The sequence below is a fragment of the Rhipicephalus microplus genome, chromosome X (assembly GCF_043290135.1).
Source record: "Rhipicephalus microplus isolate Deutch F79 chromosome X, USDA_Rmic, whole genome shotgun sequence".
Lineage (NCBI taxonomy): Eukaryota > Metazoa > Arthropoda > Arachnida > Ixodida > Ixodidae > Rhipicephalus > Rhipicephalus microplus.
Window position 1 is genome coordinate 400836457 of NC_134710.1, and position 23790 is coordinate 400860246.

The 23790-nt window shown below is 46.1% G+C and overlaps 1 protein-coding gene and 1 long non-coding RNA gene across 2 annotated transcripts in view; both read left to right on the forward strand.

Annotated features, from left to right (window-relative positions):
• LOC119161863 (protein tolkin) overlaps window positions 1-23790 on the forward strand; it is a 420624-nt gene that overhangs the window by 232587 nt on the left and 164247 nt on the right. The gene's annotated exons all lie outside the window — the stretch shown is intronic.
• Window positions 843-10055, forward strand: LOC142776465 (uncharacterized). Its single transcript, XR_012887555.1, has 3 exons — window positions 843-2041; window positions 5569-5778; window positions 9931-10055. It is a non-coding gene; the product is annotated as an uncharacterized LOC142776465 (long non-coding RNA).

The following is a 23790-nucleotide window of genomic DNA, read 5'->3' on the forward strand; positions in this document are numbered from 1 at the left end:
ACACTGAAATTAGCTTTTAAAGATCATGGTGACTAAATGCCTATAACTCACAGCACAAAGTAACAACAAAAGACATCAGTATGATCAATGTGGATGAGTACAGTCTTGCATCTAAAAAATATATTGTGCAAAGTGTTGCCTAAGTAAGAAACCTCTCTATGTTTGCAAATAGTGTGATGTCACTTCGAGCACCGTGCCAGCCATTCCCTCCCTCCGTGCAAGGGCTGTTTGGCAAGGAAGTTGTTTGTGACGTTCCTGATAGACCACTGAGATGTATGCGATTCTAAACCTGTAGCCTAAAATATTCGTAATCTTTTGTGCAGTTACATCGCTGCATTTGACACCTACAACTTATTTGCATATTTACATTGCTCCCGTAGGACCTAACACGCAAACTTGTTGTTTGCATTGTCACTTCATGAATATCGAGCGGTAAAGGTACTGAGTATATGTGAAACAAGAATCTGCTTATTACATGAAGAAATATGAGGCCTTTGATAAAACGAGTTATACCTTTATTGAACTTGCGTACTCGTCGGGGCGATTCATACATGCAGCTTCAGCAAATGGTATCTTCCAGCCCGGTGACCTTGCAATTTTTTTCTGCACACAGCGCAAACACCGAGATGTACCCACTCGCAGATGGTCACGTCAAGTGCATATTTACCTTGACTAAAATGTCGAATCAAGTTTTTTCATCGACCGGTCCCTGCCATGAGTGCTAGTCTTCGCAAACAAGACACATTGTTATTGACACTGCACACACCACACTCACTCAGTATTCTCAGTTGAACCGATATTCACAATACCTTTCAATGCACACTACATGCCGCAATCAACAGTGCACATTTTTGAAGACTATGCCGCTGTTGCTCGCACAGGCCACCACGTGTGTTCACTTCATCAAGATAAACAGATAGCGTGGCAAATATTTTACCACACAGTTTACCACACAGCTGGATGTTTGCTGACACATACTACAGCTAATGTCGACATTGTAACGTGAAGTGTAAGCTTTGAAAAATTAAAACTTGCCCCAAACACCGCACGACTGTACCGGGCTGAGCCACCAGCGGGAGTGTTTTTCCAGCCACACCTTTTACATGTGCCAGTGACATCATGCTGTGACGTACCTCGGTAGGGGCCTATCGTTGCATACTTTATGTGAATGAGGGTCCTGTTAGTGAAAGCAGGCATTGTTGATTTCGTAACTTGTTCATGCCCAACTAGACCTTCATTTGCACAAGTTGTCTGACTGATATTCAGGCAAACTTTTGTGTAATAAATTATACAGTTGGCAGTCAGTGCTTGCCCCATACTGTTGTTACTGGTGTTTCTTGTTGTTACTTTGCACTGCTCATTACTACTCACCTACACAAACTAGCCTATCTTGCCGCTGTTTTGGACAAGATGCAGCAGGCAAGTGCGATAGTGTTCATAACTCTAAATTCTCGAGCAAAATTTATCGTTTCATATTCAGTTAGTTGCATTCATATCAGTACATTATAAGAAATCATTGATTAAACATGAACCCGTGTTTCTTTACATAATGCTCACAACTTTTATATCAAATTGAATGGTGTTTATAAAAAACATGGGTTTTAGCTAAACTTCATGCTCTTTTCTCGAAGAGCTGACAAAACGCTATTGCATGCTTACTTGCCATGAATTGGACTGTGTTCTAAATACATTGCAATTATTCACCGGACTGCCAGTACACTTCACATTGGGGGAACATTTAATAACCATGGATTGATTAATTAAGAACGGAAAGAAAGAAGCAGCAGGCCGGGATACTTGATATTGGCATCCGTTTTGCTACCCAGCGCATTATCATGCAAACTTCCTATAGAGTGGTTATGTGTCTTGCATGTGTGTCTGTAAACCAAGAACTTTGGGTAGAACTATATTTATCTTACAAATGGTTGCAGGACTGTGGAGGCTGTAGGGCTGCTTAGGAATGGTGGAATCCCTGGACATGTGTTCAACCTTGCTGCATCAGCTTCTTGGTGTTTTCACGGCATCTTTACAGATGTGTTGGGTGAGTAAAGCAAGCAGGTTTCAACACAAAAAAAAGTATAATATGGCAGCACCTCTTGTGCGTGCCTTACATCCCAATTATATCAAATATTTATCTTGCCTTGTGGCCTGTAATTTTTAAAGAGACACTTCTTTTTGCTTTATATTTGAGTCTTGATGCTTCGACAGCAATGTATTTGTGTTTGACAGCAAGTGTTCTTGAACAAATAACTGATCTCAATAATGACAAAACACCCTTCATACTTGGTCCTTAGCATAAGCTAGCACTTATCTGTAGCAGATTCAATTATTCATTTTTTGCTGGGATGATAATGGGCAAGTAGCAAAGGCAAGTTCAGATTGGAGTGGTCGGTGACGTCTGTTTAGGCTCTGCCAAATTGCTTTGCAACCAGAGTTACTTGTGGCCACATATACAATGAAGCCACATGACGTGCATTCTAAATGAGATTACCATATCACATTTCACTGCATCTTAGTATGTGCCAAACAAATGCAGATATCATTAGCTTGCCACTATAAAGAGATCCTAAACCAACACAAGGTTGAAATTTAGTCGTGGTGTTGCAGCTGTGTATGACTCTACAATGGATACATAGCCGTAATAATTTGTCTATATGTTGTCGCAATAGTAATGTTACACACATTGTACGATACAAAAGAGGTCCTCGCTTATTTCGCTTTTTTTCGCTATGCTTCTTTCTTGCCTCTTCTTGCCATGTGCTCCTCCTCAGTGTACAAGGAGCAAGAGCAGTGGGCATACAAACACGTATTTAAAAAAATGTTGTAAGGTGAGCACTGAGAAGCTGAACACTTCCAAAAGGCTCAAAGAGGTAAAGGTATTGTTTCTAGCTACTTTTTGGGCACCCATAGCTAGTTGTGCTGCGGCAGTTAAAAAATAAGTTAAATGTTAAAAATTAATTGGAGATGGTTTTGCACCCATAATTGCAGTTACATACAGAACTAGGTTTCAATGCGTAAGCAAAATCTGTCTACTCTAAATCAATCCTAATGATATCTGAAATTCAGGAAATATTCACAGAAAAGCTCAGGAAAAGGCTAAGTGGTTGCCCCTTGAATGTGAAGGAGATACCCTTCTTCTAAAAGGTCAATAGACAGTCTAGTAGTCTCGATAATACATGCACTATAAAATATTCTGGTGTGGTGCTTTTCATGCATGTTATAATGAGAGGGGTTTTTAATAGAACTGTTGTAACTTTGCCCTGCATTGCTGAAATTGTTCACATAGTTATAATACATGAATCACTTTATGCCTTTTGATTTTATGCAAATGGTTTGCTTACCCAGTCAGTTTAACTTGATTTCGATAAAATCATAAATGCTCTAAAATTTTTTTACTATACAGCAGGTTTATTTTTAAAATACGCGGCCATTGATGTGAACGCAGTTGGTGGCGTGCTTGATTAATCCTTCACTATCACCACTCTAACTACACCTGCTACAGTGCATAGTGTGACAAAAGTAATGGTACTTAACATTACTGGCAGCATACACTTTTATGTCTCAAAATAGGTTAAAAAGCCTGGTAAAAATGTGTGTACGTTTTTTTCGCTTCAACTAAATATTCTGGTCTACTCAAATAGCTTCCACTCTTTTGAGTTCCTCAAACTTTTAGGTGTTCAAAAGAAGTATCAATGCCATATACTTTTTTTGTCAGCCTACTCACCACTCTAATAATGAGAATTACCCGACAACATTACCCAGTAAAAGAAAGGGATGTTATTAAAAGTAATGTCAATTCAATTGTCAAAAAACATTGCCAAGTGACGTTTTTGTTCACTTTTCTTTTCACAATTTTGTTAAAGTTACTTTTGATAACATCCCCTATAGTTTGTTTGGCATCATTTTCTGCTAGTTCTCATTATAATGTGTTCAACAAAGACAACAAACCCTTAAATTTATAGTTCTTTCCTTTACTCATGAATCTAAAACAGTGAATCTCAGTAATCTTAGCGGTGTGTGACTTGTTTTTTTTTTTTTGATCAGTTGTGCATGTGTTCAAGTACATGCATTTAGGTGGGAGGGCGAACTATTGCCTCCTCCTGTGACTAGCAGATTTTCTGAGAACGGACAGATGCATAATGTTGCCAAAGAAGTATAGGAATATTGGAAGTAATCGTAACGTAATTGCAATCGTAATGTAATTGGCAGTAGGCAAAAAAAAGGTGTCCCACACTCGCCATAATGGTAACAGGCAGCGCTGACTGACTCTTCCATGTATAAATGCACATATATACCGTACAAAATGGAAGAGGGATAGCCGCCATGGTATCTCAGTTGATAGAGCATCGGACATGTTATTCGAAGTTCGCAGGCTCGGTCCCTGTACAGGGCAGGTTATCTTTTTTTTTCCTGCCCCGCCACGGTGGTCTAGTGGCTAAGGTACTCGGCTGCTGAACCGCAGGTCGCGGATTCGAATCCCGGCTGTGGCGGCTGCATTTCCGATGGAGGCGGAAATGTTGTAGGCCCGTGTACTCAGATTTGGGTGCACGTTAAAGAACCCCAGGTGGTCAAAATTTCCGGAGCCCTCCACTACGGCGTCTCTCATAATCATATGGTGGTTTTGGGACGTTAAAGCCCACAAATAAATCAATATCTTTTTTTCCTTCTACTTTTCTTTCTTCACAATTACAACACTTCTATTCTTCTTGAAGATTTTCTGGTGTAAAAAAGGTACCTTATAATCTGAAGAGGCAAACAGAATGTGCCAGTGTACGAGTTAGCTCTTGTAGTGAATACAAGTAAGATATGTTTTGAAGAATAAATCATTCTGCCACTTGCCTAAAGAATGGCTACAGGACATGGTGCTGGATGCACTTTGTTATTTTTGAATCAAGCTATCTTGTATTCTATTTTTATAAATTACATGGGATACACATGACGGTATCACACACTTTAACGCCACAAAGATTATGCAGCAAACAATGTTATAAATGTGAAATTGCATAAGGATAAGGTGAAAACTGCATCCTCAACGAGAATGTACAGAAAGCACAGGGTGCAGGCGTTTCCTTCTGCCCGTGCTTTTCAAGTGCGAGCTGTTTTCACCTTGTTCTGACCAACTAACTAGATTGAGATGTGTTGTTATAGTGCAAGAGGATGCTCCACGGGAAACTAGGTTTGTCTCAAAGTCTGTGTGTGTCTTTCAACCTATATGGTGCCCGGTTCAAGAGTTCATGCAGACCAGATCGTGTAAAACAGGACCGTGTAAAAAGGACCGTGTAAATAAAATAAAATGGACCATGTAAATAAACAGGATCGTGTAAAATGTCGTTTTCGTGTGCAACTGTAGTTGTGGTTGTGCTGAATGACCTTTCTTTATATACACTACATAACAAACTTGCTTCTTTAGAGTCGAGTGCATCTTCGGATCGATTGTAAATGTTTGCATATGCGAGGCCTTAAGTTTTATAAGAAATTCCTCAGTGTGCCACGAGGAAATGTGTGTTCAGCGAAAATTTGTATATCATTATATACAACTCTTAAAGCCTCGTCTACAACTTTATGCAGGTTGACCTTGAGCAGAAAACGAGGAGCGGCAGCAGCCCCCAGAAAAGAGCAAGCACCCTCTAAGCTCCCCAAGCTCTCTTCGACAGGAACAGCAAAGTCAGTGCGTGGCATTGAAAACCGTTGCAAGGAGTGCCTTATCAGTACACTGTGCTGCTCTTTTATCGCAGAAGACGAAGTTGACCACTCCAGAGGAACTTCATGCTGTGTATTGTGAGTGCTTCAGTGGTTTTGTTTTTGTCCAGCCAGCAGTTTAGAAATCACGTGTCAGATTCAGCCAGGATGGCTAGAGGGAGTCGGGCAGGCATGTTTGGACATTTGTCTAGACAAGTAGTGCCAATTTTCGAACTGGTCCTGTTGGAGTTACTGCCACAATCACAGAAGGTACGTCACCTCTCTAAATGTACAGATGTGTCGGGGAAGATTAGCTGCATTAGGTTTTTCTATAACTGATAGCTGCCAACATTCTTCATTATACAGGAGTTTTGTTCCTCACTTATGGGTGTAAAGCCCTCTACAGAAAAAATGCAACACGTCTACTTCCAGAAGACTCCAAGGCCCTACTTGTAGGTTTTTTCGGCTTGTATAATAAGCACCTCGTTTGGGGTACATGAACATTTTATAAACATGTACAGCGAAAATTTTGGGTGGCTGGTCGTTTTGTCGTTATCTTGTTCCTCGCAGTATTCTTAAGCATGTTGTGCATTACGTTGTGAATCTGGTTCATGTGCATAGAAGACATTACGAAGTTTCAGGCTACAGTATAAATAGCCTGGAAGCAAGCTATCAATAATTTTTTAACAGAGTTGCTTAATCTGATACTTAATACATCACTTAACTTTCGTGCGTATTCATCAAAGTAAGCTCGTCTTAGTGTTATCCAAAATGAAGATGTGAGTCGACAGATGGAAACATCTAGTGGGGTAATCAGGGTGAACAGTAGAAGTGCTTCAGACAGGCTGGCCGATGTTGCGATAGGAGGACCTATTTTTTAGAAGTCACCTTGTCATCCTTGGCATGTTAGTTTAAATGGGGTCAGTAATGACATCATCTTTTGGTATAGGCGTGTGTGCCTGTAGGAAATGTTTGTCTGAAAAAAGAAAAAAAAACCTATAACGCAGAAGAGCGCAGCCCTTGCTTCTTTTCAAGTTAGGTTGCGCTGATACAAAGTGTTCTCCTGTCGGAGGTTGGGGGTAACGGAAGCAAAAAAAAGATAAATGATAGAAAAGAAGAAAAAAGAAGAAAGAAAAGGGGAATGCAAAGTAAAAGTAGTGCTACACTGCTCCTACTTTGCATCCCCCCTTTTCTTCTTTTTTCCCTTGTTTTCTTTTTTCACCTTTTTTGTTACATTTGCATTGTCCCATATAGTGCATGAATCAATGACACATGGCTTTGCTATAGCAAAGATGCCTATGTGGTGTTGGATTGAACAGTGCATTGTACTTCATTTAGTTAATTACAGACTGATCAGTCTTGCAATAAGTGCTTCCTGCCTATCACCACACATGTTCAATTGAAAAGTTTGTGCTTGGCTCTTAGTATGCTGGTATATAGCTTGTGTCTTGGACTACTCAAAATGAATGTTATTTCGCTGCTGTTTATGGTAATGAATTTATCCAACATGAAAATATCTTGCCTTGTGAACTTTGTCGGACCTGCCTTTCTTTTTCTTTCTATGCAGGCATTGTATGTGAGGGAGGCAGTAACAGAGAGGTGATAGCTTGAGCTTCGGAAGAATAAATGCTGGCAGTGAGGCAATTACGCATCAAACACCCCAGCCATTTTGCCAACCGTCCTAAATGTGTTTAAAAAAAATATTGTGCTTGTTTACTGTATTTTTCTGAAAACAGCAAAATGCTAAATTATATCGCAGAGAACAAAGTAATAGGCCACGTTGGTGCCTTCTGGACTTCCCAGGATGTCGTCGGGGTGTTGTTTGTAAAAAGTAAAGTGTTTCAAAAATACTGCCTCTTCTACACCAAATTCGGTCTTGGTATTAAGTAAAGGTGATTGTGTGTAGTGCATGAAGCTCAGTAATATTAGTGCAATGTTTTCGCCATATCAAAAGCAAGGAAGCAGTTCTCTTTATATGGCAAGTTATATGATTACACTTTGTCTTAAAGTAGAAATGAATTTTTGAAGTTTTCTTATGATGGCTGTTTTCTGCATTTGATGTACGACAGCTTCCGTTCCGAAGTTCCCCTTGGCCCTCAATAGGAGACTTCAAAAATCATTTACCTCATTTAAACAAAAATTGTAATGATAACACTTGCCATGTAACAAGAACTGTTTATTTGCTTTCAACTTACACATAAAAGTAATTTTCAATTAGACAAACACACAGCTCAAATTGCATCTCAATGTGGACAAAAACGATTATATAGTGATATTTGTAATCTGGACCTAACATTATTTTTTTTCGTAAAATATAACTTCTGTGCAGTGAGTATTTGTGGCTCAAATATTCATACAAAATGCAGTGTTGCCATACAAGAAATGCAAACGATAAACAGTTTGGCTGAATTCTTCAAAGCCTATGTAGCAGAAAAATTGCTCTAATGTTACTTGACTTCAAATACTTTAAGAAGCATCTTTACTTAATATGTAGATCAAATTTGATATGGCAAGAAAAAGCGGTACTTTGAAATTTTTCTCACAAATAACACCCGCACGACATTCTGCGAAATTCTGAAGGTACCCACGTGACCACTACAATTTTCTCTTCAAAACATTTCTGCAAATAACTATTTTCAGAAGAGTAAATTACCATCATTTTTTAAACTATACATCTGTGATGGTCGCCAGGCAGTATGGTTTTTATGTTTGGTGTAGAATAGCCCAGTGCAAAAAACAACGAATGGCTGAGCATCCTTTGACGCTTGGGCAATTTCGAAAGCATTTGTTTGTTAGCAGCAATTCAGTTAAGCCCTTGTCTTTATACTTAGGCCCAGAAACAAAACACAAGTAACTAAAGTAGTCCTAAGAGTCATGTAGTCTCACTGTTCGAAGGCTTGTGGAGCCTAATTTAGTGCAAGCTTCACCATTTTTTAAAAATTCAGATTCAACCAACAGGTTTTGGAGGCACAGTGCATTTTCAGCTAACTTGTTTCACACCAGTTACTTAGATAAAAAGCGGAAAGTAGGGGTAAAAATACCATTTTAAAGGCATTGTAGGTAATAACAAAAAGGACTGCTTTCTTTTTTTGTGTGGTGCTTTGCCTGAACGCTGTGCTTTTTGTGGTATAGTTCATTGTCTAGTGAACATAGGCCTTAAAAACTAACATTAGCCATGTTGAGGTCGATTTCTTGGTTATAGTCATAGTAGCCATATAAATAATTATGACTTCAAACTTGATTGTTCTTTTGAAGATTTTTTCCTTGCATAATGATATTTGAGAGTCTTAGTCAATTTTTTTTAAGAAAACTTGATGTCATAATAGGGTCACTTTTTGTAGAGTCGCTCAGTTTTACCTTACCTTTTACATTCCTAATAGAGCAGTTATTTTGAATATCGGTATTTAAAATGGAATGAGCATGCTGTATGTAGTAAGGTGTAAGCACTTACAGATAGCACATGCACCCAACGTTTCTGTTGGCAGTTTATTTCTGTTATTCTTGATTTATATCTGGGGTTTCACGTCCGAAAACCACTATATGATTATGAGAGACGCCGTAGTGGAGGGCACTGGAAACTTCGACCACTTGGGGTTCTTTAACGTACACCCAAATCTGAGCACACGTGCCTACAGCATTTCTGCCTCCATCGGAAATGGAGCCGGGGTTTGATACCGCGACATGCGGGTCAGCATCCGAATTTCTGTTACTCTTGCTCCCCTATATGTGTGCAGTTCGGTTATAGTTATCTGGCTTGCACAGATTTTTAATGGCACCTGCCTGCTCCTGCTTGCTTTCATGGTGATTTTAACCTTCATAAGTTGCATAGGTTTAACTCTCAAAATTGTTCAAGATGCCAATTTTGTGCACAAACTGTATAGTATAAAGGCAGCAGATGTACATGCACACACTATTAAATGGACATTGAGAGCTTTCACTTGCAGTTCCTAAAGTTTTACTGTGCAGGAAGCGTTTAAATCATAATTTCATAAGGACATATTAATCGATTATCTCTACCATTGAAAATCATGACAACCTAGTTATTTTCACTGTGATAAGCATGTTGTTTTTTTTGATGTGGCAGAACTAATTTATACACTCATTCCTTCTATTATTCACATATGCATAACATGAAGGATTGTGTGCCTTAAATTTTCAGTTTCATTCTGTGTGTTATACTTCTTGTGCATGTAAACTATTGTGCTAACATGTGTCTCTGACATTATTTGTGCCAATTATTTTCATTTTCAGGTGCCTATGAAAGACACATAAGTTCTATCGCAGTGACCTTCGAAATTTACAGTGGTGCCGGAGCCTCAAGCAGCATTTCGCCGATCTCCACAAGGCATTCATGAGATAAACACAGCGCCACACTTTCACAGTGCTATGATCATTATTTATTTTTAAACATTTCGTTCTAAAATTGCTGTTACATTGTGCCACCATCCTGTGGCTTAGGTGGAGCTCGTGAAATTGCGGTGCAGTCACCTCATTTGTGTACGATCAACACTGCAATGTCACTATTCACAGCTGGAGCATACAGACAAATAAAAAAACATATTGATTGTAGCAGGGCTGATGTGTATATTAATGCTTCTCTATTGATAATAATAACTTTATAAGTTCTTTAAGTCTTGCATAGAACACTGCATTAATGTGTTGCAATGTAACCACCATTTATGATCGCTAGCATGTTTAGTAGTTTTGTAATGTATTTTATTTAAAAGGTAATTTTGATTCCGCATCACGACAATTAGTAAGATGCCGATGATTCAATCCCTCATCATGCACATTTAAGAAATATTGTGATTTGTACACAGTATTGCATGTACTCAAGATGTGGACGTCTATTCAATTTACACATTATATTGCTTTGCACTAGATTCATACGTAACATGCACACATTTCAGTAATTTCCGCATGATACGTCTTTCCATAAGATGCGGAGTCCGCATCATACGTCTTATGCGGAGTCCGCATCATACGTCTTCCATATTCCAATAATTCCGTATGTGAGTTCTCCGCATCTTACGGAACGTTTCAGTAGGGTTGTTACCTAAACGCTAGCTGGTAGCCGAAATACTTACAAAACACTTTCCAAAATCAAAACAAACCTAAACAGTCCAAACAGAACTTGAAAACAAAAACGAAAAAAATTTGCGAGTGACCACCTCTCAAAAGCTAACGGCTGTGCGATCATTCTTCAGTCGTCCGCATGGTGGTCGCGCTTTCTGGGCTTTTCTCATTGAACGGACGCCTCCAAACCCCACTAAGCCTTTCACTGGGGAACAGAGTTCTTTCTCTCACTTGGATACTTTCTGAGGACCACTGACTTTGTACTGCCGCGCCCTTTCAAAACTGCCGCGGATGGAACGACGGGAGGTTGACTGCCCCCTTCCTTCTGTCTGCATCTTGGCCCAACGCGCCCTTCCTTTTCTGCTCGTCTGTTTGCTCGGACGCATGCAAACCAACTTTGGCACGGATGACAAAGAACTCATTCGGCTTACTACGCCCCTTCCTTCTGTTTCCATGATCGCCAAGCGCACTTTTCCTTTTCGTCCGACGGCTCAGACCCATGCAAAGCAACTCCGGCGCCGAGGACAAATGCCTAATTCGATAAACTGCCCTCGAACGTTTACTCACTTTCTTCAAGTGGGCAGTGCTTTTTGTCGTACTCTTGCCTTTACAACGCCGCTTCCACCTACGCTTTTTTTGGGGCCTATTTCTGACTCCTCCACTCGCATATCTTGCTCGCCAGCACTCTTGCTCGTTTCGTTAGCGGTCTTGCCCGTGCAGTCTAAGTGATTTGCGCACAAATCATCATCTTCATCACTCTGCAGTCTGCCGGACAGCCCAACACGTCTCGTAACACTGCAGCTGTTTTTTTCCGAAGAAGCTAGCTCCCATTTCAGGGAGCTGCCCCCAATTGCATTGTCCTCACCAATCTCTACTTTTACCCCTCCATTGGATTCACTCTAAGTGTTCCTGACAAGTGGGTCGAAATCCTTTTAGACACCTCATGCAGGAACAACCTTAGCGCTACTCTTACATGAACCAAGCTCAAATCCCCGGCAGCTGTCCACAACTACTCAACCCTGTGATACCTCCTCACACTCTGCTGTCCTAATACTAGTGTTTTTGCCTAGTAGGTCGAAATCTCCTTGAACTCCACCGGCAAGATCCAACATTGGCACACACTCGCTCTGTGTGTGTGCCAGGTGGTCTAGAACTATCTTAGCTGTTTCACTTGAATTCCTCTGTCACAGCACCTCGCCACATTTACTCTGGCATTTGTCGGCCGGTCTTAGTGCAGCTTCTTTCACAGCTGTTAACCTCGGTTCATTCATGAACCTACTGCTGCACTCGTAGGTGCTATCTCTTTCGGTGGCTCTAATTTTCGCCATACTGAACTGTTCCTCGCAGTTCAAGATCGTGTGATACCTGTACCAATTGACCACTCCTCTGCTTCGCATCTAACCAGAATTCTGGTCTTTCACACTCGCGTTTGAAACTTTCATCCTCCTTAGAAATCTCTTGCATCACCTTCTAGAGTTCTGCCTCCCTTATTGTCTGTTTCTCTATCTATTCCTGTTCAAACACTCTTAGAATTCGAGGGGGTACTGCAAGAGCAGAGGGACTGTGTTACTCTCCTCATAGTTCTCAAAATCCGTGGGCGAGTGGCGCAGAGTTCACCGCTGAACGTACTATCTCGTTGAATGCAGAGTAAAAGAGACTGCGAACTCTTTGATACTCAAGTGGAGTTACCAATCTGTGCGACTCTCGTGCTGATGGGGCGTGAATGATATATTGCACTCCGTCCTCGCTGCGGAGTACAATGGCGCGCTTTCATGTTACCATCATCGTCACAAAGCATTATAACTGTCTAATAATAATAATAATAATATAATAATAATAATAATAATAATACCTTTTGTTTCTTGAAATAAAACAGTACATGTCACTAGGCCGGCAAAGCTAATTGGGGGCTTTTGTGGCAGAGCCTGGCAGAAAGCAAAACAAACCGGACGCGTTACAAGATTGTATTTCATGGCCTAAGAGGGATGATAGGACCAAAAACAACGCGCTTATAAGATTAGAAATAACAGGGCATACAAGCAATAGTTACAAGCATTATACAATAGTTACAGCAATTGAAAGTGAAAAGTTATAAAGGAAAAAAGAACAGAATTGTAGCAAAATCTTTTTAAGCATAGTACCACACTGGATGATTGTGCAGCATCCTGCTTGCGAATGAGTGTATATGAAATAACAAACGGCATGCATTACAATTGTAGACAGACACGCCGTAGCAGTTTCTTTAATTTGTATTTTGCTTTTGTGCGAATAATGCTGGTTGGTAGTACATTGAAATAGGTTGGGACATAATGGGCTCGTATTCTGGTTCCATACTTTGTTGAACACCGTGGCTTCCAGTAACATACTTTGGGCCTTAAAGAACGATAAGTAACATATGGAACCAGGAATTCTTTGGACCAGAAATGTTTTAAAACAACTCTTTGAATTAACAGATCATTTAGGTTTGGCATAAACAGCGTTTTGAAAATGTCTCTCTCAGAATTCATGTTCAGGTCGTAAGATATATATTGTCACGGGGTCGTGACGTGGCCGAAGACAGGAGACTTCGTGTTGAGATTTCACTGTTTATTTGGGCGAACCTGTGCCCGGTAAACGGAAAGTCCAGTTACAGCAGCAGTCTTGCACAGATAGCAGTCTCGGACTGATACAAAGAGAAGTTTATTAACTTCATACTCAAAAAAACTCTTTACATCATTTTATACATACAGTGCTCGTTTAGACACCCCTCTTGTGCACTAACGGGCATACAAACTCCATTATACATAGAGGAAACTAGCGGTACATACAAAGATATATATATATATATATATATATATGTCTATACAAGTTTGTTCTAAACTACGCATACATTCGTAAAAAACACAAATATATATTTACAATCATATATACATATATTTACAACAGATCGTGAACATGGGTGGGCATAATTACAATACTTCGACTGGCGCTATACATACACTTGTAACACAATGTTTGTACGGAGTTTCGCACCTCTGACGAAAAAAAACTTTGTGTGCCAGCGGCGAAGGAACTGGTCCTCCAAGCCAGCTTCCAGTTGCTTGGCCAAGTACTGCACTATTTTCTGCCTGATCATGGCTAGTGCTGGGTAGGCCGCTCTCACTGGGGTGTTCTTTACCTCAGCAAGGCACCGGCGTTTCCAAATCACAAAGAGTGTGATGGCAATCACCAGCCTTGCGAAGCAGCCCCTATTCCTTTCGAGGGCCGGGGGAGGGCGGATGCTGAAGCACCTCGCAACCAGGCGCCATACCGACTTGGCCGCCCCGCATTCTAACAACGCGTGGGAGATCGTTTCTTCAGGGTGGCAATTAGGACACTGGCTATTCGGCGTGATGCCGAAACGGTGCAGGCGATGTCACGTGGGCAAAACTTGCCACTTGCGCTTCCACTCGAAGTCATGTACTTCGCGTGGTCGGTACTTATTGCTTTTTTGTTTGCACAGTCCTAGGCTTTTGATCTGCTCCTTTTCTTCTTCGGACAACTGGTTTTCTGTTATCGCTTCGACGATTCGGGCGGGTGGGTTCTTGTCAATGTCGCAGTTCGGGGCTTCTTTTTCTATGATCTTTGTCGTAGTTGCCGCCATCCTGTAAAAGTGAGAGGGCGCTTCCGCGCGCGGGCCAGTGTGTTTGTGGTTTTCCAGATAGTGCGTGATGGTGCTTGTCCAGTAGTTGATTAGATTCTTCCCAACGTAACTCGCTGCGTAATAAAGCGTGCGGGTAATCTTGAGGGCCAGTATCTATCTGGCTGGTCATTTGTACGTGTGGGAGGCCGAGGCCACCTTTGTCCTCGGGTAGTTGAAGGAGGTGTCGCTTGACTGGTGCCGGTTTCTCTTCCCATAGCAAATCGGTGATCACGGTGTTCAGTTGGCTCGCGGTTTTCCTAGGGATGACCGCTACCCTACTGGCATAGAACGCAAACGCGCAAACGGTGGTCCTTGCTGCCAGCGCTTTTTCACGTAACGTGAGGTTTAGGAGGCGAATGCGGTCGGCTGCCTGCTTTGCCCTCTCGAGGGCTCTCTGCCACGTGGCTGGTGCCACCCCTTCACTGGAGAAGTAGATTCCCAGTACTATAACGATGTACACCACTTCGATGTTTCTTAGGGCTTCTCTGGGGAAAGTTCCAAATAGCATCGCCTTACTCTTGTCCGCATTTATCGCCGCTCCGGATGCCTGCGCGTATCTTGTGAACGTCGCACTGAAGGCTTGGAGGCTGCTTTCATCCCGAACAAACTGGGAAGTGTCGTCCGCGTATGCCAGCACTTTCACCTGCTCCTGGCCCGTCAGTGGGAAGCCCCGTATGCCTTCATGCGCAATAACACTTGTGATCAGCAGCTCGCACGACATGACAAAAAAGGTCGGGCCCAGTGGGCATCTTTGCCTTATGCCTCTGCTATACTTGAATGCCGGCGTTGTGACTCCGTTTATCACAACGGTGCAGGTTAGGTCCTCGTACAACGTTTTTGCCAGTTTTATAAAACTTGCCGGTAAACCAAACTCCTGCATCACGTCGAAGAGGTAATGGTGTCGTACCCTGTCAAATGCTTTAGCTTGGTCTAGGGAAATAAAAACACCATTGAAACCTCTTGTCGTTGCGTATTCGAAAGAGTCACGGATCACTGTGAGGTTCGCAAAAAGCGACCTTCCTGGAATCGCGCACGTTTGGTACGGGCTAATGATGTCCGGTAACAGGAGCTTGAGCCTGTTGTTCAGTATAGTGGCTACCAGCTTGTAATCGGTGTTCAAAAGTGTGATTGGATGCCACGCCATGGCCTCGTTTGGTGGTGCACCCTCTTTCTGTAGTAGGACAATTTTACCCACTCCGAAAGAGTCGGGTTTCTTAAAGGACCTGAAAATCGCATTCACCATCGCGAGCAAGGGTTCTTCAAGAACTTCGAGAAAAGTCACATAGAAGGCTGCAGTCAGACATTAAGCGCCTGGGGCAGAATTGGGGGTCATGCTTCTTATGGCTTCACGAAGCTCTGCAGGGGAGACTTCAGCGCTAAGGGTTGCTGGCTCCTCCTCCTCCTTAATTCGCTGCAGATGTTTGCAAAGTTCTTTGGTATGGTCGGGTCTTCGATTGGTGTCTATTGGTTCGGTGTCTTGGAAATGTATGCTGAAGTACTCTCTGAAGATGTTCTGAATTTCTGCTGGGTCGTTGGTTACATAACCGTCTAAGCGCTTTGCCTCCGTAATTCGCAAACAGCCATTTCCACGTACTTCCCTCACATCAACTCCGGTCGCCGTGCCCAACAGTCCATGCTCACTTCTAGATCGCCTCATGGTATCTCTGAGGAGTTGGTTGTATTGCTCCTCGAGCGAGGTCAGGTACTCTGTTGTACATGAGGTCAACGTGTCGGCTGCCTTGATGATCTGCATCCGGCGAAGAAGTTCTTTCATCTTTTGTGTATGATGTGTTTTTCTGGCTTTGCCTTCCTTTTGTAACAGGGCCTTCCAGTCTTCCTTAAGTTTATCCCACAGAAGGGGGGTAATATGTCCGGCATTTTCTACTGATGCGCTGATGGCAGCTTTCAAGTTTCCTACGCAAGTCTCATCTCTCAGCAGCTCAGCGTCTATTCTCCAGCTATTATCACAGTGCGGGCCGGGGGATCCCTTTACCATCGTGACGAGCGGGGCATGATCCGTCTTCTCTTTCAGGTTAGCCGGGAGCACGAGTACTTCGCATCCTTCTACCAAAGGGAGGAGGAGGCCCGGAAAGTACATCCGGTCTATTCTACTTCCTGCTGATCTAGAGGTACGGGTTGCTACGAAGCGGCCTTTATAGCGGTGTACCCATATTTCCGAGAGGTTTAGGTGCCGAAGAGTTTTCACCAACTCTTTTGCATTGTAGGTTGATCTTCCTTGGCTTGGCCCCCTCACGTCCCGGTTAGAATCTACCACGCAATTAAAATCACCGACCAGTACGTGGGGAATGGGCTCTAGGAGGAGTTGGTGCATCTCTTGAAAGAACTTATTCGTATCTTTTCTTGTCACGGGGGCATAGACGTTCACAATGCGTATCTTTTTGCCTTCGATGAAAATGTCAATCATTATGTACTGACCATTCGCCCCGAAAATACAATGGGATTTTGATCGAAATCTGCCTGATACGAATATTACTCCGACCCCGCATGCTGTCATGGTCGCCAGAGAAAAAAAGGCGTCGGTCTGATGATCTCGGCGGAAATTAACCACATCCAGCGGTGTTCGGAAATTCGCTTCTTGAATAAAGAGGAGATCTATGTTCTGGTTCCTAGCAAAACCTAGGATGGCTGCTTGTTTCGCCCTATCTCTAAACCCTCGGATATTCCACATAGCCAATTTTAAAAAGGCCATCAAAAACCTTAAAAAGAAGAAAACAAAACGCGGGAAGTATCGAGGCTAGCAAGCAGCGTGGCCGTCATCCGCCGATTGGGCGCGATGCCAAGCGCTGGAGGGGAGAAGGAAAGAAGGGTGAGCGAATGCACCGAGCAAGATAGGCGACAGCTGCGTGCCGGCAGAAAGGGGCGAAGAGGGTGCTGCGCCAGAAGGAGAAGGCAAGGCAAGTGGGACATAGTGCGGCCAGGGTGAAGGAGAGGAAGGGAAAAGGGCCGTGAAGCCGACAGGGCAGGCGCGCCGCTTCAGTGACTTGCGTCTGGGCGCTTGGGGGGTGGTTCCTCTTTGGCTACACCGTCTTTCTCGAGCTTCTGAGCCTTCGCGTGTGGTGGAGCGTCACTATCACTGCTTTGACCTGCTGGCCGGGGTCTACGCTGCCAGGCCTCCTTGCTGGCTGCCCTCTCACCCAGATACCACTTATCGTCATCAGGGCGTCTTCGTGAGAGTGAGCGAGCTCTCTGCTCTAGCCCAGTGGCCATCTGTCCAGTTTTCGCGTCCGATTTCCGGCTTGGGCGTGCCGAATGGGAGGCGGGGGAGGAAGTCGGCGCAGCATGGTCACATTCGCTGTCGCCGGGTAGAAAGTAATACCCTTTACTTTTTATGGGGGGTCGTCGCCCGCTGGGTCTTGGTTGCCGGCCTCCAAGGCCAGGCTAGTCACTGGGGCCCGGACGTTGACGGGTGTGTGGGATAAAGCGAGGAGGGCCTCTCCATGCTCGTTGGACTCGGGGGTCACTTCAGCCGCGGTCAGCGAATTCCCGCAGTCATCCCGGCTCGCCGAGGGTGGAGGCGGCTTAGGGGGGCACGATTGCGTTGAACCCATCTCGATATCGCTTGACTCTGTTTCGGTCGACCTGGTGGTGGTCTCGTCAAAACTCCCGGGCCTCTCCCCTTCACTGGCGGACGGATCGCCCATGCCACTGCCTGAAGTCAGATCGGAGTCTAAGTCGCGGTCTCCGGAAGGGGATCCCCTCTCGGTTGTGCGGGATGCGGACCTGGACGTAAGGACCTGCATACGCGGCGAGTTAGTTGCTCGGGCAGAGGCGGGGCCGCTTGACTGAGAGTGCGACGAAGCGGATTCAGATAGCGAGGGGAAGCCGCGGGCGGCCGAAGCGTATGAGCGCTTACGAAAGCACTCGCGTGTTCCGTGGTGACCCCCGCAACGTTTACAGTCTGCCGAGCAGCCCTCAGTATCGTGGCCGAAGGTGCCGCACCGCTTACAGTACGCCGTGGTGCACGCAGTCGCCATATGCCCGACTTCACCACAACGCGCGCACACCCGGCGCATGCCTCTGTACTCGCACATGACTTTGTGCCCGCAATAGTGATGAAGTTGGGGACTGGGCGGCACATCTCAATTTTACCCACACCCACCCCGTTTAACTTGGTCTGGCGAGTGGCTAGGGTAGCGAACGAAATGCCCTTTACTTTACCAAACTGGGCTAAGGCGTTGCTAAGGGCCTCGTCTGATAGAAAAGCGGGGTAACGGTAAACGTTCACATATGTAACCGGCGGCCCGACTGCCTCTACTGGCACCCTCGCCCCGTTCACTTCAAATCCTTCCGCCACCATTAGCTTCGTCGCCTGGCCAGCATTGCGCGTGCATACAAGAAATTTTGCGCCCCCCATATGTTGCAGTACTAATACGCTGTCGTCACCAGCTGTCTCTTCAATTGCGTCAATTAACTCATCGACGGAGATATCGCCCTCGGGCGCGGAAAACATGAAACAATTCTCCCTCACCGGGAGTTCAAATGGCGTGGCCATTCTGGTGGGCGGACCCCGCAAGCCGCCGGTTGGGCATGGCTCGTGGGTGACTTGTAACGTGCAGTCAAGCTGCACTCTGGTAGGAAGCGGCTCAGCCGAGGCGCGTGCCGCGCAGGTCTTGGTGGTACCAGGTGGACCACAGGGGGACTCCGGGACGGCGGGCGTGAACCGGGGACCTTGCACCTCCTCCTGGCATGGGGTAGGCGGGCTCCAGGCAGCAAGGCCCGAGACCCAGGGGCGGCGGTCGCGCGTACAAGACGCCGGTGCCGCGTAGACTTCTTTTGCCGACTTGAAACCCTGGGGTCGACGTCCGCGTGACGTGACCCCGGGTCTCGCTTGAGGACTCGAGAAGAGACAGCTAGACCGGCGAACAGAGCGTCGGCCTTAGATCAACAACTGACAAGCGGCGAAGCGCGTCGGTATTTATACTGTTGCCGTCGAATGTTCTAGCGTTATCGCTGGCGGTGGCGTAGGTTCCAGAACAATCTGTACCGTTCGCACAGTGGGCGTGATCTTATCGAAATGATCTACTACACTCCGGAACCCTCTCGAAAACTGCAGGCGCGGTTTGCGCTGAGAATCGTGTGGTGTTTTGGGATGATAACAAAAACTTGGGAAATGGAACGTGGCATTGCCCCCCTCTGAAAAAAGGCATCGTCCCGATGCTTTAACTAAAGATGAAGGTACAATAATAATGCAAGAAAGTACAAAGAATAAATTACGATAGAACAATAATACAAAAAACACTGTTTCAGTTTGTTAACGCGCATGAAACGGCTTGAGGCGCGCGACATGAACGACTTTAGGTCGCGATCGGCGTCATTGAGAGTTCGTGATGCCATCGGGGACAACCTCGTAATCAAGTGGGCCGAGACGTCGAACCACCCTGTACGGTCCGAAGTACCGTCGCAGAAGCTTTTCACTTGGTCCACGTCGGCGTATCGGCGTCCGCACCCAAACACGTTTACCGGGCTGGTATTTCACGAAGCGTCGTCGAAAGTTGTAACGGTGGCTGTCGGTCGTCTGTTGATTCTTGTTTCGGAGACGCGCAAGTTGTCGGGCTTCTTCGGCGCGTTGAAGGTACTCGCTCACATTGAGGTTTTCTTCGTCGGTGACGTTGGGTAACATGGCATCGAGCGTCGTTGCCGGGCTCCTTCCGTAGACCAATTTGTATGGAGATATCTGCGTCGTCTCCTGCACCGCCGTGTTGTATGCGAAGGTCACATACGGAAGAATGGCGTCCCACGTCCTGTGTTCGACATCGACGTACATTGACAGCATGTCGGCGATCGTCTTGTTAAGACGCTTGGTGAGGCCGTTGGTCTGTGGGTGGTATGCTGTCGTCCGGTGGTGGTTTGTTTGGCTGTATGCCAAGATTGCTTGAGTTAAGTCGGCAGTGAATGCCGTTCCTCTGTCGGTGATAAGGGCCTCTGGGGCGCCGTGACGTAGGACGATATTTTCGACGAAGAACTTAGCTACCTCGGATGCACTGCCTTTTGGCAGGGCTTTTGTCTCGGTGTAGCGGGTGAGGTAGTCGGTAGCTACCACGATCCACTTGTTTCCAAAAACCGACGTCGGAAACGGCCCCAGTAGGTCCATACCAATCTGCTGGAAAGGTCGGCAAGGTGGATCAATTGGCTGAAGAAGTCCCGCTGGCCTTGTCGGCGGTGTCTTGCGTCGCTGACAGTCCCGGCATGTCCTCACATAACGAGTGACGTCGGTGGTAAAACGTGGCCAGTAGAACCTTTCTTGTATCCTCGCGAGCGTGCGAGAAACACCGAGGTGCCCTGCCGTCGGATCGGCGTGCAGGGCCTGCAGGAGTTCTGGTCACAGAGCTGAAGGCACCACAAGGAGGTACTTAGCTCGAAGCAGTGAAAAGTTTTTCTTTTGTAGAAGACCGTTTCGTAGAAAGAACGACGCAAGTGCGCGCTTGAATACCTTCGGACTTCGGCGGTCCTGCCTTCGAGGTATTCTAATAGGGCCTTAAGTTCCGGGTCGGCCCGCTGTCGTTCAGCGAAGTCGTCGGTATTTATCGTTCCCTAGAAGTAGTCGTCATCCGGGTTGCCGGGTAGCGGTTGGTCGACAGGCGCACGAGAGAGACAGTCGGCGTCGGAGTGTTTTTTGCCGGACTTGTAAATGAAAGTAATGTCATATTCTTGAAGTCTCAGGCTCCATCATGCGAGGCTACCTGAAGGGTCCTTCAAGGTGGCTAGCCAACACAAGGCGTGGTGGTCGCTCACAACTTTGAAGGGCCTGCCGTAGAGGTAAGGGCGAAATTTCGACGTAGCCCAGATGATGGCAAGGCACTCCTTTTCTGCTGTGGAATAATTTGCTTCTGCTTTGGATAGCGATCGGCCGGCGTAACTAATTACCCTTTCAAGTCCGTCAGCCCTCTGCACAAGAACGGCGCCAAGACCTACGCTGCTTGCGTCAGTATGTATTTCTGTCTCGGCGAATTCGTCGAAATGGGCAAGTAACGAAGGCGCCTGGAGGCGATGTTTAAGCTCCTGAAAAGCGTGTTCCTGTGGCGTTTCCCACTTGAACTCCACGTCGGCCTTGGTAAGGTTAGTGAGAGGATCGGTGATGCGGGCGAAGTTTTTACGGACCGCCTATAATAGGCGCACAGGCCCAGAAATCGGCGCACGGCCTTCTTGTCAGTGGGCTGCGGGAAGTCGGCGATGGCGGCTGTTTTCCATTGATCGGGACGAACTCCAGACTTGCTGATAACGTGCCCCAGAAGCAAGAGCTCCTCATACGCAAATCTGCACTTTTCTGGCTTCAGTGTGAGTCCGGACGTCTTGATGGCTTGAAGTACAGCTTCAAGGTGCCGAAGATGCTCGTCGAAACTCGAGGAAAGCACGACGACGTCGTCCAAGTACACAAGGCAAGTCTGCCACTTCAATCCTGCCAGTACTGTATCTATAACGCGTTGAAACGTTGCAGCCGCTGAGCAAAGGCCGAAGGGCATCACCTTAAACTCGAAGAGGCCGTCCGAAGTTATAAACGCCGTCTTCTCTCGGTCTCTTTCGTCGACTTCAATTTGCCAATAGCCAGTCTTGAGGTCCATTGACGAAAAGTACTTGGCGTTATAGAGCCGATCGAGTGCGCCGTCTATTCGTGGGAGAGGATACACGTCCTTTCTTGTGATTTTGTTCGGGCGGCGATAATCGACGCAGAAACGTAGGATTCCATCCTTTTTCTTCACTAACCCCACGGGGAATGCCCATGGACTCTTGGACGGCTGGATAATGTCATCCCGCAGCATTTCATCAACTTGTCTCTTCATGGCCTCACGTTCTCGCGTCGAAACCTTGTACGGACTCTGACGGAGTGGTCTGGCATTTTCTTCGTTTATAATGCGATGTTTCGTGATTGGGGTCTGCCGAATTTTCGATGACGACGAAAAGCAATTTTCGTATTGCAGGAGCAGGGCTTTGGGCTGTTCTTGCTTATCGTTCGGAAGTCTGGGATTGACGTCGAAAGCTATGGGATGGGCTTGGTTCCTCTGAGCAGGTTCCGCAGAATCGGTGAGGGCGAAAGCACTGGTGGCTTCGACAATTTTTTCGATGTATGCGACCATTGTTCCTTTGTTCACATGTTTGTACTCATTGCTGAAATTCGTGAGCATAACCGTTGCTTTGCCTCCCCGCAGCTCTGCAATTCCTCTTGCGACGCAAATATTTCGGGTGACCAACAGATGCTGACTGCCTTCAACGACGCCTTCCAAGTCAGGTGATTTAGGAGCGCCGACTGAAATAATGACGCTTGAGCGAGGCGGAATGGTGACTTGGTCTTCTAGCACATTCAAGGCATGGTGTCCTGACGGCGTGCGCGGCGGTAGTGCTTCTTCTGTGGATAACGTTATCGACTTTGTTTTTAGGTTGATGACAGCACCATGGAGGCATAAGAAGTCCATGCCAAGGATGACATCTCTCGAGCAACGCTGTAGGACTACGAAGTCTGCAGGATAAATACGGCCGTTAATGGTGACTCTCGCTTTGCAGATTCCTGCAGGCGTTACGAGATGACCTCCGGCTGTGCGGATTTCAGGGCCTTTCCAAGCTGTCCTAACTTTCTTTAACTTCGCGGCGAAGGACCCACTGATGACAAAATAGTCGGCTCCAGTATCGACGAGAACGGTCACACTGTGGCCGTCGATAAGAACGTCGAGGTCACTAGTTCGCCGTCTCGCATTACAGTTAGGGCGTGGCGTCAGGTCACGGCTGCGTCGGCTTGTTCCGCTGCTTCCATGTTGCGTCGTCAGGCCACCTTCGGTAGAGCTTTCGCCGTCAGGGCTTTGCCTGGTTGGCGTTGTGTTCGGAAAGCTCCGTCGCGGCGGCGTCGTCGTCGGAGGATCTTCGGTAGTTTGTCGCACAGCAACCACACCTCCACCGGTTGCTGCCCTTAGTTTCCCGGATACGGGCTAGGAGACCGGCCTCGCTTTGGGCCGGAGTACTGCCGGGGGTGCGGTGACATGCGGCGGCTGGGCGACGGCGAACGGGAAGGTTTTCGGGGTGTCCATTGAGTTCCTGTCAGGTAGTCGGCGATGTCACGTGGCCGTTGCTCTGGCTGCGGACGTGGTGCATCGACGGCGAAGGCACGCAGTCCCATCTGTCGGTACTGGCAACGGCGGTAAGTGTGCCCGGCCTCGCCGCAGTGTAGCACAGTGGGCGGTGGTCAGGGGTGCGCCAAACGTCGGTTTTCCTCGGCGCACTGCGCTGGCCCACTGGCGAACGGTAGATCGTCGGGGGGGGGGGGGGGGTGGCGACGGTGGTGTCTGGTGACGGAAGTGCGATTGGGCGGCGTTTTGGCGTGCGCGTGGAGGAGGGGCATGACGGCGTGCTGCAGCAGCATAGCTCAT